Raw genomic sequence first — 14,730 nt, 5'->3', positions numbered from 1 at the left:
GCCATTCTGTGAGGCTCACTGTTGGTTTTCTTTTGGGGTGGGGGGGTGTTCTTTTTTCTTTGTCTTTAGTTTTGTTTTTCGGGGGGAGGGGGCATCCTGGATCGTGTGCCAAAGTATCCATTGCTTTCTTCTCACTATGACTTGTGGGTTTGAGATAAGAAACTGGAGCTCGCATTTCTCATGTTTCCTCCATTTCTCCGTCTCCCTCGTGTGCGGCCTCCAGGGTCTGCTGGAGGGTCACAGAGTGGGAACGGTGTCTTGTCCACTCAGATCCCGTGAAACGCAGGAGAGACTCCAGAATAACTAGGGCTTTGCTCAATGAACTGTCACCACTGGCATAAGCTGTAATCGTACTCACTGTCCCCACCAGAGCTTGGGATTTCTCTCAGTCTGTTGGCCACGTACATGGAGAGCTGACCAAAACTAATTTTGTAATATAAATATAAACTGCACATTTGGTTCAATACTTACATCTATGTGATGCTTCTGTGCAAAGCAATTTCTCTCAGAAGTCTGATAGCCAAAGAAATGTCTCAAGATTTCAGTCAGAACACACACATAGCATGCACACACCCATATGCACACACACAAAGGAAACAGGCCAAAAAGAAAGGGATGATCACTGGATCATTAGAGACCATCATGTATCCTATAAATCCCATCTTTTCTGCTAATCTTTTCATTCCGATAGGGATGGCCAACTTTTTTCAGGGGGGAACCATTGTTCTTTGTTCTTGGGATATATATATACACGCATATATATGTGTGTGTGTATATATATACACAAATACAAATGGAGCAGAAAGTTGGAAGACGAATTTAAATGATTGGAATTGGGGGCTGGGTTCTTAAGGGGAACAGAGGTTATAACAGTGAAGTACCTCCGCTAAAAGGAAAATTCTAGAAGCAGCTTATCTAACACATCAGAATAGCCTTCACTATTAGAACTAGGGGATTATTTCACTATTCAAAATAACTTACCCAAAAGGTCAGTGGGCCAAAATCACCTAATAAGCCAGAAGGAAAGGGTGAGATGTGAGGGTGGCTGGGCAAGTGGCCACCTGGAGCCCATGGCTGGTGTTCCCCACAGAGACAGGCAAAAGGTGTTCAGGCAAAGGAGCTGGCAAAGAGGACCACCGATTTGCCTGCTGTCTAGAAGCAAATATTCCTGAGCAATTAGTTCCAAATCACGCTCATGTACTCTCTAGAAGTAAATTGTGAAGAAAAAGGAAAACCTTCAAGTTGCCCAACCGAATACAAATGCCACCTTCTCCCCTAATACACTCCCTCCCCCAGGGGAGTTGGAGATCCTTCTTCTGTTGGTGCCTTTGCTGGCAATGTCCATGCAATGGTAGGACTGTCCCCACCCTACCCCGCTCCTGGAAGTTTCATGCGTGGCCATCAGGAGACCACCAGGAAGGAAACTCAAAAAGAAATCCTGCAAGTGGAATCATTCGCTTATAAAGGCATTTCCATTTCGCCAGTCTGATGCTAACTGGACCACAGCTAACCTGATCTTCGATGCCAACGACATCATGGTACCCATTTCACCACCTCAAAAACTGCACACAAAGAGCAACAACCCAGAAATCCCAAAAGGTATCGATTAGACAGATTTTGTATTCTCCTAGGACCTGCTCCAAATTCCATCAGGAAAAGCTCCTCAGGAAGAGAAGTTAACAAGAGGACATATGATGGATGCTAAATGTTTAAACATATGCCAGCAGCAGTTACATAAGGCCTGCTCGGTTCGGAGATCTATAATTGGGAGGGTATAACTAGGACAGTGAAAATATAAAATAAAAGTAATCTTCCAGAGTGGAATAAAAAAGAAATATATTCATCCCACAGTCGTAAAACCATTCATGTGCAGTGATTTTTTTTATAGTTTTATAATTTTGTATTGTTTTATAAATTATTTATAAGGTGTTGTAATGCTTCTTATATTAATTTTTTAAAGATAAATTTTTTGCTACAAGGCATAAAAAGGTGCCTGAACAAATTCTTAGGAATATAAATTATACTGTGTGACTTGTAAGTCTTCGGGACCTCACCTACTGCTTAATTTTATTATGACATTTCTTATTTCCACTTGTAAACAACTTCATATGCCAGTAGCACTTAAGAGTCTTTTATGTTTCCATGAACTGAAGGCTAAGGTTGCCATTAACAAAAAATAAAAGCCACTTCGGGCATATGTGATTGTATTTCAAGCTTCAATATTTTTCTTACATATTCTTAAATTATGATCATCTTCATTTCCTTCATCATTTGATAAAAAAAAAGAAATGACTGATGTTATATTTCACACCTGTTTGTGGGCTTTTTTTTTTTTCAACCAAAAACCATTTGAAAAATTGAGAATTTTAATTGCATTGCAAGGATTTGGTTTCTGTATGTTGTAATCACACAACACACACGCGCATACACACACACACACACACACACCCCACAGGAGAGAGAATAAAAAAGCAAAAGGAGCTAGGAAAAAAGAAAACCAAGTAGAGGCGTATCAAAGAACTCAAGCTATAACCAAAAAGAAATTGTAAAATGCCTTTGCTCATCTTCTCTACGCTGGACCAAAGCTCAATATTTGTAGGTATATGCACATTGTATAGATATGGCTTAAATGTTGCTGACAATCTCGCAATACTAAACTGTTCCTATTTTAAGAAAAAAAAAGAAATACAAACTGTTCATCAATGTTTTACCTCAGCACTCTACTTGTACCCAGTTAATGACCAAGCTTAAAAAAAATGGAGAAAAAGGAAATTGATTTTCATTTCAATGTTTGACTGTAAAATCTGTTTGGATAACATTTTGTAATGAGCTTTTTGTCATGTGGTTTGCTTGTCTTCAACTTGAAATTATGTGAGGCACATTTGTTTTATTTGTTGTTAAGAAAGTGATTTTCTTTTTTTTTTTTTTTTTTTTTTTTGTCCTACGTGCTGTGATCTAGACTGGTCACCAGGGTCACTGATGAGAAACCACAGAAAGTTGCCTGCTCCACGTGTGGGGCAGGCAGCAGGAAGGAGGGCAGAAAAAATGACTGGGTTGTTTCGAAAAAATCCTCTTGATGAGAAGTTGACATGATGGACTTGTGACCAAGAAGCCAAACTGGATATTTAAAAGCTCCTTACTTGCTCTGACATTGAAACCAAAGCTGATTTATCTGCACAGGTTGCTTAACGTTAAAAAAAAAAAAACTGACAAAACTGTACTTAATCTAGAGCAATATCTGTATGGTCAGTAAAGCTGCACTTTGTGTATTTCTTAACAGCTTCAGATCTGTCACTTTTAATTTGTACCATAAAAAATAAAGAATTGTTTGACATGAGCTTCTAGAGTAAGTGTGTCTTGAACTCAGATATATCATTTCAACTGTAAGCATGTAAATGAATATGTGGGATAACCCCAGGTGTTAAGAAAAGGAAGGGGTTCCAGGCAGACCCATTAATATCATGATTATTTTAACTTTTCGAATAAAAGATTAGATAAATTAAGACACCATTGGTTGCAGGTTACAGAAATCCAACTGAAACTTGCTGAGACAAGAAGAGCCGATGCTATTTGACCTGATAGGGAAGTCCGGCTGCAAGCTCCGCTGCATACAGTGGTTCCAAGGATGTCACCAGCCTGCCCCGCTCGGCTTCCTTCTCACCCGGGAACCTCAGATGTTGAGTCTTGCACCTGTCTCTAAACTAGGCGCTGTGTTGGGGGATTATGTACTGGAATCCACTCCGGGGTCACAGACCCACCCTGTCTGTGGTCAGGGGAAGGGGCCTCATGCTAACAACCCCGAGGAACCCCAAGGAAGAATGGGAAGTCTCCACAAGAATCTGAAGACGGAAGATGGGAAACCATAGCAAGCCGACACAACCCATGGCCATCCAAGTCTCCTACTAACACCCCGCCCTGTGCCAGGTATTGCAGAGGATTCTGCTGGGAAAGAGCTCTTGCTGCCTTTTCAAGCAATTCCTGTCATTGCATGGTTCTGGAAAATTTAGGCATTTAGAATATGCTCCTGATTAAGTATAATGTGAGAATAGGAGGTGAGTTAACGTGGTTTTACAATTTACTGGATCAAAAGGAAGATGGGATTATCTTGCTAAAATACCAGTAAAAGGGGGTGGGGTAGTTAGAATGACAATCTGCATGCTTTTAGTGACCTTCAGCAAACATTTCTTATGCTACATGGAGGTCCATATATCAACTTCATCTTGTGATTGATAAGAAGTGCTTCAGGACAAGCAACAGAACCAAAAATCGGAGTGCCCATACATTATAAATAGGCAAGAAAAGTGGCCAGGAAGCTCCGAGATGGATTTCTAGGAGGAGCAAAAAGATGCTGATGCTTCCGTCCTCGTGGGTAGAGAAAGACAAAATACAGTCACAGTCAAGCTTTCTTTCCATTTAAAATACTCTGAAAATACTCCGGGCAAAGGTCATGACCATGATTATACCTATTATTATAAAAGGTTTGATAATACATCTTTAAAAAGATGGTCATCTCCACTATACTCAAATTACAAATAAAATAAAGTACATGTCTCAACGAGATATCCGGACTTCCACCTTCATTACAGCCTTATTCATTACAGCCTTATTCACAGTAGCCAAGATATACAAATAAACTGTGCTGTCTTTTGTTCATTATACAACTGCTTAATATACTAAAGGGACACGATTATTTCAACTTCCACAATAAAAATCTAATAGTTTCCACCGCCCAACACCAGCCCTTTCAACAAAGTTGGGATCTACTGTCATGCTGGACTGAAGAGAAACACCAGCATAATGGCACTCAAGGTCCTAATTGTCTCCATCCTTAATAAGGACATAATAATACAACATTTGGGTAACAACCACTGATATAAGGATAATTACTTGTAACTATGTATCTGAATCATCATAATAATATACATTACCTATTAGAAGTCATGTAACAGAGCTCCTTGGTGGCTCAATCGGTTAAGTATCCGATTCTTGGTTTCAGCTCAGGTCATGATCTCGGTCATGAGATCAAGCCCCACATCCGGCTCTGCACTCAGTGGGGAATCTGCTTGAGATTCTCTCTCCCTCTCTCCTGCCCCTCCCCCCTCTAAAATAAATAAACAAATCTTAAAAAAAGAAATAATGCAACAAAATATAATAAAATGACAACAAAATTATTTAAAGCAACAAAATATAAAATAGACAACAAAATTATTTAAAATAAAAGAAAAATAAAAAGATACCACTTAAATTCAGCCATTCCACATTCCACAAATATCTGTGAAACATTCATATGTGCCAGAAACTTTTTGTTGCGAAAACTCAGAAATAAACAAAATGAATCCTTGTCTCCAAGAAATTCATAGTTATGGTGCAAAAGCCAGTAATACTTGCCCAGAAGCTAGAATCTTCCCATGTTTCTTGTATTATAATATTTTACACATAACACAAATTTCAGAATTAAAATGATGAAACACAGTTCTGAGGCTGAATTTGAAACAGTAAATGAACGGGAAGACAGAGCCTCGGCTATAAGACACTCACCAGTATCTGTTTTAAATGATTCCAAAAGCTGTTCCAACAAAATTTTCCACTAAGCCAACCATATACACATAATCTATTCAGTGGCAACTGTAGCAGGACAATGGTTGATGAATTTAATCAAAAATCCATGGCTGGAAAGAGTTCAGGAGCAGGTTGTCACCAAGTAGATGAAACCAGCTCCTCACTAACAAACACAGGTCTTGGCTCCTTATCCATCGTTTGGCCCTTTGAAAGGAGTCCGAGTAGACGGCCCTTAAGAACCACTCAGCTTACCTGCAGTATCAAGGGAAAGAGACACCTACGGAGGTTTTCTGTATATTAGGTGAAAATCTATCTAGAACATATGAAACATTGCTGTTTTCTTAAAACAGATCATGGGTATAATTTACCCTCTTCTTTATGGACTTTGTCCATCTATTTGCTTTACCCTTGTTAATGGTTCCATGCATCAGCCATCCAGACCTACATATATACACTCAAGTCACCAAAAATCCTGGCAACTGTGCTTCGTGAATCCCTTTGACTCTGTTGACCAAAAAATAAAGAGCTGCAATAAGAGACAAATGAGCACTTATTTGACATCAAAGAATTGCAATTTGGGGAGCAAAGATTCAGAAACAGATAGTGGGATGCTTGGGTGGCTCAGCACTTGAGTGTCTGCCTTTGGCTCCGGGCGTGACCCCAGGGTCCTGGGATCGAGTCCTGTATCGGGCTCCCCGCAGAGAGCCTGCTTCTCCCTCTGCCTATGTCTGCCTCTCTCTGCATGTCTCTCATAAATAAATAGATAAAATCTTAAAAACAACAACAACAACAACAACAACAACAACCCAGATTGTGTCCCACTTGTAGGATGAAAGCAGGGAGATATTATGAAGGACAGGAGCAATTACATGAGTTGAGGGGGAAAAAAACATTTTCTATAGGTATTAACAAGCTAAGCTGCTTGGGTTAAACACTCTATCTTCAGAAAATCCACAACCACTGGTCTTGTGACCAGGATGCCCATTCTCCTGCTGACTTCTCAAGCAATTGTTTAAACAACTGTTCAAAGATAGGGAAGGCAGTTTCTCTGCACCAGCCACTCCCGGTCAGTTTCAAAAAAACTCCAGTCATGTCAATTCTTCACAACTGTCTCCTGCTCTCCATCCTCCACTGCCACTACTTATCTCAAACCCACCCACCTCTCACCTGGACCACCGTGATATGCTGCTCCTGGACTCTCTACTCATCAAAAGCACGCCACCAAAGAAATCATTCTGAAAGGCCAATATGAACATATTTATCTTCTATTTAAAATTTTTCCAGTGCTTGTGATTGCCTTCAGAATGGACCCAAAAAAACCTCAGGCAGAGGATACAAGGCCTCTCGGGACCCAGCCTTTGTTTACTTCTTGGCCTCATCTCTTATCAACTCTCAAACCAAACTTCTGAAAATTTCTCCAATACCCAGGGAACATTTTGTGCTTCTGCTTGGCACGTCCATCCACTGCACTATTGGCCTATCCAACCTCTGCACACTCTTTAAGACTCGATTCTATTCAATTCCTATTGGACTTCTACTATGTGCCGGGCATCGTGTCGCCTTCATCAGAGCATGGACTGAGTTTGCATATGGATCATTTACATGTTACAAAATCACTGACAGAGACCTCTACATGACCTACAGATTTGGCTTCCCCAATGGACTTGTAGTTTGGCAATCTATTCTTTTAGTCAATTGTCATTTGTACGTGACAGGTCTTCCTGTCTGACAAGAGTAACAGTAATTTTACATTTGTATAATTGTATGATGAACTTCCTTCATTTATACTAGTCCCCTCTTATCCACAGGGGAGACGGGCCAAAACCCCTAGTGGATGCCTGAACCCGCAGATAGTACTGACCACTAAAAATACTATGTTTTTTCCTATGCACACATAGCTATGACAAAGATTAATTTACAAACTAAGCACGGTAAGAAATTTAGTAACACTATCTAATATTAAGGCAGAACAACTATAGCACTATACTGTAATAAAAGTTATATGAATGTGGTCTCTCTCAAAATATCTTATTGTCTAAAAGTCACCCTTCTTCTTGTGATGATGACAGATGATAGAATGGCTATGTGATGAGGTGAAGAGAAGTGAGTGATGTAGCATTAAGCTACTACTGACCATCTGAATACATGTCAGAAAAAGGATGATCTGCTTCCAGACTGTGGTTGACCACGGATAACAGAAACCACAAAAAGTAAAACTGTGGATAAGAGGGCACTGCTATATGTTTGTTTGTTTTTTATTTGCTCATAACATAAGCCCTTAGAAGTGTAGTAATTTCTATTTTATAGATGAGCACTAAGAGTCATAAAAGTTAATGGGCTTGACCAAGACCCCAGAGTTCATGAGTAGAGCTAAATATATTGGGAATTAGAGTATTCACCAAGATGGATACACACTGAGCCCTAGTGAAATGGTGTCTGATACCCCCATGTCTCTCAATCCACCAGTATATAAAGCACAGTATCTGATATATGGTATCATTCAGGAAAGGCTGCTGTTGAAGATAAATTCTAATTATCTAATCACCAAGTCCACTTTGATTTAGGTGAGTATAGCCTGAATGATTAGTGCTGCTTGGCAGAAATAGTGAAAAATACCTAAGGGAAATTAGATACGCCTCTATATGTCATGCCGTTCCATCATCACTGAGCATCAGGGAAGAATACAGCGTTCTAGGCAAAGGAGTTGAAACCAACAGAAAAGTGAAAGAGAAAGTATCTAAATCCTACAGGTTGTTTGACTAATCCCATCAGCAAGTGAATATGATGGAATAAGTGTAGAAACCAGAAGCTGGCCTCAGGCCTGGACTAGCGAGTCCACTCCAGAATTTTCTTTGATACTCCCACTTCAGCCTTAAGAATTGTGATTGTGCTCCCAGATGTTAAGTGCTTTTAGCTTCACCAGACCTGCTGATTTGTCACTTAGGAACAAGTCACACTCACTTCTTTGCTCTGTACTGCAAGGGTCTGGCATCTGTATGTGTAAATGGGGTTCATTATCAAAGTCACTAGGGCATTATCTCTGAAAGTGGCCATATTTCTAGAATGTTTGGCTACATGCCATATGCAGTGGTGGGGAGGCCAATATAATCACACAGATTCAGAACTGAAGTAGCTCCAGAAACTGAACTTCAGTGCAAGAGTACGACACCCACCCCTATGTGACAACAACACTGGTGGTGAACTGTACTACTACGTCCTTTACAGATGCTCTTGTTAAGATGCTGGACACAAGCAGAGACAGGCATTTCTTATATTCCTACCGTATAAAAGTATTACTGTCTTCATTTCCAAATCTTGCACTGTTATCTGAGACTTGCAGCCTTGCTTAGACTTATTTATGCTACTAATAAATACTCTCAGAGAGGAAGATCCATCAAGTCTTAGTTACATCCAGACTAACTAAACTCTTTAATGTGTCCTCGAAGTGGATCATTGGGTCTCTGACAAGTCTACTTCAGATCCTGTGGTTCTGGTTACTTGGGCCACATCATGACTACAGATGAAGGCAAAGATCAATTGGGAAACAGTTTTGCTTGTTTTTGCTTTCAGTTTTTCTTGTTGTTGATATCTTACATTTTACATTAATCTGTTTGTTGTAGAAAAATCAGAAAATCCCGAGTAACAAAAAGGTATTTCCATTGTCAGCATATTATAGGTCAACTGTTTATCTTTATATTGTTCTATTTTAACATTTATGAGCTGCTTCCAATGATTGTCTTGAACTACAGAGACAGAGGGTAAATTAGGAAATCGAAAATGGAACTCATGTACCTTGAAATCCCGTTTCTGCGAAACACCACAGCTGCATGAGTTGTTCAAACTTAGCAATTATTCACCCAAAATTTTAACTAGATAGACCATCACACAGCTCATCTTAGAGGAAAATACAACAACCCTGGCTGTCTGGGAGATGTGATGCCTGGGACTGTCTCCACTAACCAATCAAGAGGTAATAGTGAAGAAAAGTAGGTGTCCCCATGTATCGGCAGGACTGTAGCAGCTAACATGAATTCCTTCTTAGGATGACAGCCTCTGCCTTACATATTTTTATTTAGATTTTATTTATTTATTCATGAGAGACACAGAGAGAGAGAGAGAGAAGCAGAGATATAGGCAAAGGGAGAAGCAGGCTCCATGCAGGGAGCCAGAAGTGGGACTCGATCCCAGACCCCAGGATCATGCCCTGGGCCAAAGGTAGGTGCTAAACCAGGGAGCCACCCAGGGATCCCAGCCTCTTCCTTACATTAAAAAAAAATAGTTTCATCTTTATATCAACACTTTGAGTGACTTTTATATCATGCTCTCACTAAGCATTATACACATGCACCCCACCGGAGCCAGTCTAGCCTGTAACAGTATAGAAAGATGACTTAAACCCATCAAACCCATTCTCCACCATCTAATTTGACAACACACACCTCAACACACACACACACACATCAAATGTTTTTAATAGTTTCTTTCCGATGACACAAGCTTCGTGCTTACCTTCTAACATGTTCTCACCGCGCCATCAATGTTCAGTTCCTACTTCTGCTTTAAATGGAGGGAGAAATTCTGCTCAGGCTCCTGGCTCTCCTTTTGGAAGGTTAGAGTACAACCTGTCTTTCCAAAAAATAATGTGGCTCAAGCATTTGCCACGTATGTATGTCTTCTTTATGTCTGCTTCTAGAACGATCAGACTTCTTGGGAGGAACCAAGAGAGGAAAGTGAAGCCTCCAAGATGATAAGAACAGAAAATTTCTGCAGTATTCCCCTTCACAGGAAGCATTAACCTTTATGGGAACTGTTTGTACTTCCTGCAGAGAGCAAAACTGTGGGGACACACCAAAGCCACCTGCCCTACCCATGGCAGAGCAGCCAATTGACCTTGCTCCTTCTCGCCCTAGTTCTTTGTTTTCTGCTACTCTTTTTTTATACTTACTTTTCCTCACCTTCCCCAAAACTGAAGGGGTATGCAGTATCATCAACTTTCCAGATGAAGAGACCATTCACTGTTTCTCGCCCACACCCCCTCAACTTTCTTAGATAGGGTATCCTCCTTACATTTTATGTTCTCTTGTCTTCTTGCTCCTTCCCCATCCTTATATCCAAAGCCCAGATGAGACGCCTAAGATATGAAAACATAATAAATGTGTAATTGAATATTTGGAGCAGAGGTCAAGAGGAGAATCTGTTATGAGGCCTGGCAAAAGTTTTCCATAAAGGATCAGAGATAGCAAATACTGTAGGTTTTGAGGGCCATACTCTGCTGTTTTAGCGCAAAAGCAGTCATCAGTAGTTTATAAACAAAATGGGAATGATTGTTCCAACAAAACTTTATTGACAAAAATAGGCAGCGGCTGGATTTGGCCTGCAGACTGAAGGTTGCTCACTCCAATCTACCAGGTTACATTGGTTTGGGGGGATAACGGAGTCTCCATAAGTCTTCCATGGACTCAGAAGTAGGCTTGCCTTCTGTTTCACCCAGACTCCTTAGGTTAGGATTCTTTTACCTGTTCTCTATGCATCTTTCCACCTGCCTCAAAAATCTTTATAGTCAAAATTCTGTACCAGTGACCTGGGGGAACCTGACCTCAGGCATCATCTCATAATATTCTAGGAACTTCTTGCCTCCATGAAAAGTTTACTGACTCTGGAACAGATGCTCGGACACATACCAAATTTGCATTGGGTCTAGGAGCCCTATGGGAAAGACCTTAAGCCCATCTCACAATTGGGGTTCAAATATATGCAGAATACCTGAGACACTATCGTCTTCCTAGGACCTAGATTAGAGGGAGAGAAAGCAGGGTCCTTGAGAGGAGGTGGAGGTGAGTGTGGAAGGACCTGGCTGAGAGGACCAACCTAAGCTTCAGCAGAGCCAAAGCATGGGTTCCCAGTAGGGGTGAAGTGGGGATCCTGGGTGTGTGGGAAGGGGAGAGGCTTTAAGGCTAAGGAACTCACCTCTAGAAGCGGAGCCAGGATGAGGATGACATGAGTGAGGCCCCGAGGGCACAAACTTTCAAGAAGTACCCAGGACAAGGCCTGAGAGTGAGCATCTCCTGAAATTTTACATCCTGGCACCTCACTGACTTCACCCTGTCAGGGTCTTTTTTGGGAGGCTGGTCCAAGTAGTGGAAGGAGAATTCTTGCCGGCCTAAGAAGAGCTTCAGACAGCAGCTTCTAGGCAGAAATTGGTGGCTTCAAGTACTGCCTCAAGCTTTGTGGTTGTGCTCTCCATGGGGTACAAGGGACTCAGCCTCCTTGCTTTTCCTGGAATGTGCTGGGCACCCACCCTAGCTCAGCAGTTTTTCCAACTGTGTGCACAGCCCAGAAAGCTCCTAGCTCCTCACCCTCTTTCAGTCTCTGCTCAGATCTCATCTTTTAAGTGGCCTATAGGGATCTCCTTAAAGAATGTCACTATCTGTACCACAGCCTCCCAGCACTCCCTGAACACTAACTCACTCTGCTTTTTTTTTCCTTATAGGATTTATAATCCTCTCCTATTCTACATAAGTTAATTGTTTAATACCTGCTGCTTGCTGTCTCTTCCTGCTCGAATGTAACCTACTCACAATCAGCAATCTTGTTGGATTTACTTTCCATCAATAAGAGCGGTGCCTGGCATACAGTAGGTGCTCAGTAAACATGTGTTGCCTGAATGAATGAAGGTTGGGAGCCTACTTGCTTAGAGTCACCCGATTTAGCAAGTAAGTATACAAAATAACCAGTTAAATTTGAATTTCAGATGAACAACAAAATTTTTTAGTGTAAGTATGTCCCAAATATTATTGCCTGGGACATCTTTATATTTAAATATATATATATCTGAAATTCAAATTTAACTGGGCGTGGGCAACTTCTTTTTTTCCTGTACTGGTTATAGCTACAATAGTAATTACCATTTGTTGACTGAACAATTGCCACACACCAAGCACTGTGTTGTTTTTTACATTTCATTTTTACAAACAACTCTAGAAGCTACTACTAGTTTCCTCCCTTTTGCGGACAAGAAAACCAAAACAGAGAAGCTTCCTCCAGCCCTAAGTCCCCAGCTAGTCAGTGGGACAATGAAGATAAGAGACCAGGGTACTCATATATCCTCCATGCCCACCAACAAAATGCAGGTTCTCCCCAACGTAGATGCCCATGGAATGCATGAGGATACCTTTTTTGCACTTCCTTTCTGTTTCTGCCCAGCATGATTTTCCCTCCCAACACCCGCCACGGGGTCTCTTCACCCTTCCATCCAGTCTAATCGTAGCAGGACAAAGCATGATCACCCATATTGCTAGTGGAAACCCCAGAGCTGACTCTGTGCTTCATTCACCTACAGATGCTCACCACATGCTCCCACCCCAGATCTCTCGGAGAGGGGAGGCACATGGCCAACTTGAGAGACAATGAATGTCCTAAATAGCAACAAATGTTGAACTTTTTCAGCCAAAGTCTGATAAATCATATCAAAATGTCCAAGCCTTCCACTCCAGACCTGAGCAGAGAGAGATGAAAAGGATGCTTCCTTGTCTGTGATTTGAAGGTCTGCTGATGATAAATGTGTGCTTTGGCTACACATCATGGGGGCACTTTGAAGGGAATGCTGTTAAGGACAACAGGCGTAAGCAGACCTCTCTTCAATATTGGTGATGAAGTAAAGCACTCATTTGGTACTCGTCTATATGTTGCTTTTCATGAGAATTAAAGTTATAATAGAGCTCATAAACACAAACGCTTACAGGGCCGAGAGATAATGTAAAATGAACCCAGGAAAACATATAAGCACAAGGATAAAAGGGAACAGACATGTGGCCTCCATGTCAGGGGCGACAGGGTGTGACATAGAATGTGACCAGCTGGACAACACATGCCTTATCTGAAGGACGTACTCTTGCCTCAGCTCTGGCCTCTTATCACGGTGTGGGAAAGCAGGGCTAGTGGCATCAGATCTTCTCGTTTCTTGTTTTTCCAGAAAAGCTGAAATCCCTTATTTTTATGTGAATTATCCTCATTTATAAATATTGACAGCAATTTTTAAAAATGTAAATTTTTGTTTATAGGAGCACCTGCGTGGCTCAGTGGTTGAGTGTCCACCTTGGCTTGGGTCCTCATCCCAGGGTCTAGGGATCGAGTCCCACATTGGGCTCCCTGCATGAGCCTGCTTCTCCTTCTGCCTGTGTCTCTGCCTCTCTCTGTGTCTCTCATGAATAAATAAATAAAATCTTTAAAAAATAAATAAAAATAAACATTTAAATATATGTAGACCAAACAAAATCTATCTAAACACTATTGGGTTTTGGCCTCTGAATATAAAAACTAGATAACTCATAAATTATGAAATCCAGCAACTTGCTGCTCGTTATTTATGTAATTCATTTATATGTCCACCTGTCCAACACTGTGGTCGCAGGAACAGTGTCTTGTTCAGTTCCAAGTGTCCAGGACCTACACTGAGTATACACTAGGTGGTAAACAAATACTAAGTTCAAATACAATATCACCGCCAGATTGATCCTTTAGGGACTGTGGTCCTTGGGCACCTCCAGGTTACGTAGGGAACACAAATAGACCTGGACTACAGGTATATGGAAAAATCTATTGACTGGATGTCCCCAGCATCCTGAAAGTAGCTTGAGTGGCATCTCAAGCTCAGCTCAGTGTCTTCCCTAATTCACTTCCAAGTCAGTCTCCTTCCCCAACTTCTAACACCAATGCCATCAGCATTTATATATTATTTATATATAAATATGTATATTTATTTATGATTATAATAGAGTCTTTATCAAGAAAATGAGATTAAAGGATCTGGACATTTTACCATTGACAGATTGGTGTATTTAGACCATTCATATTTAAAGGGATTATTAACACAGATCAAGATTTACCATATTTATAATGATTTCTTTTTTTTTAAGATTTACTTATATATTTGAGAGAGAGAGAAAGAGAGAGAGAGAGTGAGGGTGAGGGAGAGAATCCTCAAGCCGACTTCTCACTGAGCATAGAGCCTGATGAGGGCTTGAGCCCACCACCCATGAGATCGTGGCCTGAGCTGAAACCAAGAGTTGGACGCTCAACCAACTGAGCCACCCAGACACCTCTATAACATTTCTATTCATTATTCTAATTCCTTATTTCTTTTTTTTTGTCTTCCTTTTTCAGCCTTCTCTG

The 14,730-nt window shown here is 40.9% G+C and overlaps 1 protein-coding gene across 4 annotated transcripts in view; it reads left to right on the top strand.

The window, feature by feature from the left end:
• POU6F2 (POU class 6 homeobox 2) overlaps positions 1 to 3,337 on the top strand; it is a 479,107-nt gene extending 475,770 nt beyond the window's left edge. For all 4 annotated transcript variants that reach the window (XM_025449467.3, XM_049096429.1, XM_049096431.1 and 1 more), the window contains one exon: positions 1 to 3,337. This exon is cut by the window's left edge. The gene's annotated coding sequence lies outside the window, so the exon portion shown is untranslated.
• The last annotated feature ends 11,393 nt before the right edge of the window (positions 3,338 to 14,730 follow it).

The sequence above is a fragment of the Canis lupus genome, chromosome 18 (assembly GCF_003254725.2).
Source record: "Canis lupus dingo isolate Sandy chromosome 18, ASM325472v2, whole genome shotgun sequence".
Classification (NCBI taxonomy): Eukaryota; Metazoa; Chordata; class Mammalia; order Carnivora; family Canidae; genus Canis; species Canis lupus.
This window is presented reverse-complemented; position numbering and strand designations above follow the sequence as displayed.